Source organism: Dasypus novemcinctus, chromosome 13 (assembly GCF_030445035.2).
Source record: "Dasypus novemcinctus isolate mDasNov1 chromosome 13, mDasNov1.1.hap2, whole genome shotgun sequence".
NCBI lineage: Eukaryota > Metazoa > Chordata > Mammalia > Cingulata > Dasypodidae > Dasypus > Dasypus novemcinctus.
In genome coordinates, this window is record NC_080685.1 from 28,029,358 (window position 1) to 28,033,905 (window position 4,548).

Consider the following 4,548-nt stretch of genomic DNA (forward strand, 5'->3'; position numbering starts at 1 on the left):
ATTTTGGTACTCAATTACAGCAGCCCTAGCAAACTAAGACTCTGTGGGATATCTGGGAAATAGTTGAGCTAGCCAGACTTCTAAGTTGAACTTTTATATGCTGGACCTATAACATGAAACCTTGTACTTATTAGGTATTTTGGTTGAATTGAAGTATGTCCAGCATTTTCTTTTACTTTGATGTCAGTTGCTGTGACCTACCATCAAACAAAATATAATATCACCTATCATTAAATTTTGTGAGCAAACCTGAAGCCACATCTGCTAGCAAATAACCAATGTTCATTGACTGCCTACAGTTGTTTTCAGTGAGCACATTTTATAATAGCAGTTGTTAATAATGTGTCAGCAATTTTAACCATCATTTCAGAACAGAACGGTAATTTTTAAAAATATACAGCCTAAGAATGGCAGTGGACAATTAGCTAATCAATGTTGATTGATCAATTGGGAGGAATTTTCAGTGAAGGAACAACATGTATCAAAGAATGCCCGATGAGTTTATTCATTCAACTGATTCATTTAATCACTGTAAATTTTTGCCTACTTTGTACCAGCTACTCTACTAGACTCTTCATATTTGGTGATTAATGAAACAGAATCCCTGCCATCCAGGCATAAAGTCTGGTGGGTTTTACTTGCATTTGAGAACAGTTCCAGAAGGCATGTGATGACCTAATGCATTGCAGGTACTTCACCACAAACCAAAGGGGACTTCATAAGTTTGATGAGAATATTCCATTTTCTGGACTTTTTGTACTAAATGATTCCTCAAATATCTGGATTTCCACCTCTTTAAATCAACACTGACTATGCACAATATTTACTAATTAAATTGAGTATTCATACCATGATCAAACATGTCCTGATTTTGCCATAATCAACCTACCAGGAGACTGATTGAAAAGATATTGAAGTAGAAGAGTGATATAATTAAGATTCCTGGGCATATAAAGAACCCTGAGAAGAGCATTTTTTGGTGGACTACTTTCTACAAACCACTGGAACTAAAGCTGCTTCTGACTTCCCTAGGCTAATACTTGTTGCCCTGAATGAATTGAAAGGATTGTTGAACCATCCATGAATGTGAGGGTATAGATATGTAAATATTAATAAACATTTATGAGTAATAAATATTAATATCAATTCTGTGCTTATTGGAAAAAAAGATTATATAAATAGCTCACTACTAGAATCTCAAAACTTGGAAATTGGGGGTAAAGGGAGCAAAAGATGTTGATAAGCAAAAGGATAGAGTGGTGTTGCAGAGTTCAAAGAATGAAGTAAGAAGAGATATTGGACAGAAAGGAAGACAGGGAAAGAGGAGACAGAGGCAAGTAGAGAATGTCAGAGATGATTACATGTCTTAATGGCCATTTTGGTTCTACTTGGTTCGACATTTATATTTTAGCTCTTTTAGCTTCCAGTAAAATTATTTCCATTTTCTATATTTAAAAAGCCCAAAGCTTGATGATATTATAAGTGATATATTTTTAGGTCACATAAAATGACAAAAATAATAGAATTAAAAAGGGCATCAGAGATAACCAAGTATAACTAGTTACCTTAATTAATGAACTTACTAAAACTCACAGAAGTGAAAATCCAAACACCACAAAAGTGGTAAACTTGAGAGCCAGATCTCACAGATCTAAGTACCTGATTTGTTCTTCCATAAAGTCCTTTCTCTATTAAACAGAGAAGTTTTTTTTAGAGGGAGGCATTTATTTCCAGGCAATTATTAGTGAATCATATCTTCTGATTAATAGTGAAGTGAAATGTAATCAGAGTAAAAATATGAGTGTTCTTTTCCATGATAGCGTAAAAACAATGTGATTTTGAACCAATCTCTTAATATCTAAAACCAATTCTTCATCTGTACAATTAAAGGTCTTTTTCCCCTTTATAAGTGAAGTCGTTGGTTTTTACAACAATCATGCAAAAAATAAGAATTCCCTATACAACCCTATTATTAATACCTTGCATTGGTGTGAAACATTTGTTACATTTGTTGATAGCATATTTTAATAATCGTATTATTAACTATAGTCCATGGTTTAACTTAGGGTTCACTGCTTTTATAGTGTAGTTCCATGGATTTAAATTTTGATTTTAATTACAATACTGTTACCATATATACAATGTAGCATTTCCCATTTTAATCACATTCAGATATATGTTTCAGTGTTAATTATGTTCAAAATGTGCTACATCACCACCATCCATTACCAAATATTTCCTTCAATCCAAATAGGAACACTGTACACTGTAAACCTTAACTTCCCATTTCCTATCCCCACCCTATCTCTGGTGACCTATATTTTAGATTCTGTTTCTATGAGGTTGCTTATTCTAATTGTTTCAAATCATGGAGATCACACAATATTTGGCCTTTTGTGTATGGCTTATTTCACTCAACATGAGGTCTTCAGGTCCATTCATATTGTCACATGCATCAGAACTTCATTCCTTTATATGACTAAATAACATTTCATTGAATGTATATACCACATTCTATTTATCCATTCTTTGGTTGATGAACACTTAGGTTATTTCCATCTTTGGACGATTGTGAATAATGCCACTATGAGCATTAATGTGCAAATATCTGTTCAATTCCCTGCTTTCAATTATTTAGGGTAAATACCTAGAAGTGGGATTGCTAGGCCATATGGCAGTTCTACATTTAGCTTTATGCAGAACTGCCAAACTGTCCTCCATAGAGGCTGCACCATTTTACATCGCCACAGCAATGAATGAGTGTTCTTCTCTGGGTCCTCTCCAACACTGGTTATTTTCTGATATTTTAATCATAACCATTCTAGTGGTTATGAAATGGTATCTCATTTTGGTTTTGATTTGCATTTTCCTGATGGCTAATGAAGTTGAGCATCATTTAATGGCTTCTTAGCCATTTGTATATCTTCTTTGGAGAGATGTGTATGAAAGTCTTTTGCACATTTTTAAAACTATTGTTGAGTTAAAGGATTTCTTTATATATTCTGGATATTAAGCCTTTATTGTGTATGTGGTTTCCAAATATTTTCTCCCATTGTGCAGGTTGTCATTTTACTTTCGTGAGAAAGTCCTTTGAGGTACAATAGTTTTAATTTTAATTTTATTTTGTTGCTTGTACTTTGGGTGCAAAGTCTAGGAAACCGTTGCCTAATACAAGGTCTTGAAGATGCTTCCCTATGTCTTCCATTAGGAGTTTGATAGTTCTGGCTCATGTATATTACATCTTTGATCTATTTTGAGTTGATTTTTGTATAAAGTGTGAGGTAGGGGTCCTCTTTTTATTTGCAAATGGAAAATCAGTTTTCCCAGAACTTTTGTTGAAGTGACTATTTTACCAGTTGAGTGGTCTTTGCCCCTTATCAAAAATAAGTTGGATATGGATGGTGGTGCTAGTAGCACATTACCATGAGTGTAACAGCACTGATTAATACATGCGAATGAGGATAGATAGGAAATTTTAGGTCATATATATGTTACTAGAATAAAAATTAAAAGATAAAACATAGGAACATATAACACAGTGCCCACTGGTATAAACAATGCATTACAGTTAATAGCACAAGTGTAAAGATGTTCTTTCATAAATTGTAACAAAAATACCACATAATATAAGGTGTTAATAATAGGGTGGTATATGGGGAAAAAATAGCACCTAATGAAACTATGGGCTATAGCTAATAGTACACTTTTATATTCTTTCACCAATTATAAAGAAGGCACCACACTAATGCAAAAATGTGTCAACCATAGGAGATATATGAGAATGCTGTGGTTTTTACGTGATTTTTCTGTAAACCTACAACTTACTAATTTTTAAAACTTAAATAAAAAATAAGTAGACTATAAATATGAAGGTTGATTTCTGAGCTCTCAATTTTATTCTACTAGGTCTATATGCCTGTTCTTTTGCCAGTCTCATGCCATTTTAATTAATGTGGCTCCATAGTAAGTGTTAAGATCCATAGGTGTAAAGCCCTCCAACTTCATTCTTCTTTTTGAAGATGGTTTCAACTATTCAGGACCCCTGACACTTGCATATTAATTTGATAATTGTTTCTCCGTTTCTGTGAAGGTTGTTGGAATTTCATTGGATTTGCATTGAATCTATAAATTGCTTTGAGAAGGAATGACATCTTCATGAAATTTAGTCTTCCTATCCATGAACACCAAAAATCCAACAATTTATTTAGGTACTCTTTGATTTCTTTTAGCAGTGTTTTATAGCTTTCTGCGTACAAGTCCTTTATATCCTTGGTTAGATTTATTCCTTGATATTTGATTCTTTTAGTTGCATTCGGAATGGAATTTTTCTCTTGATTTCTTCTTCTGATTGTTCATTGCTTGTGTATATAAATACTACTGTTGGAGTGTTGACCTTATATCTTGCCAGGTTTTTTTTTAACCTCTGCCCATGACAATGCCAACGAAGTCTAAACTCAGAGACCATATCCCCCAGAGCCTCTACTTTCAAGTAAAAAAATGTGGGAGGCAGGAATGCTACCCAGGATTCAGTAAGGACTAACAAGAGTT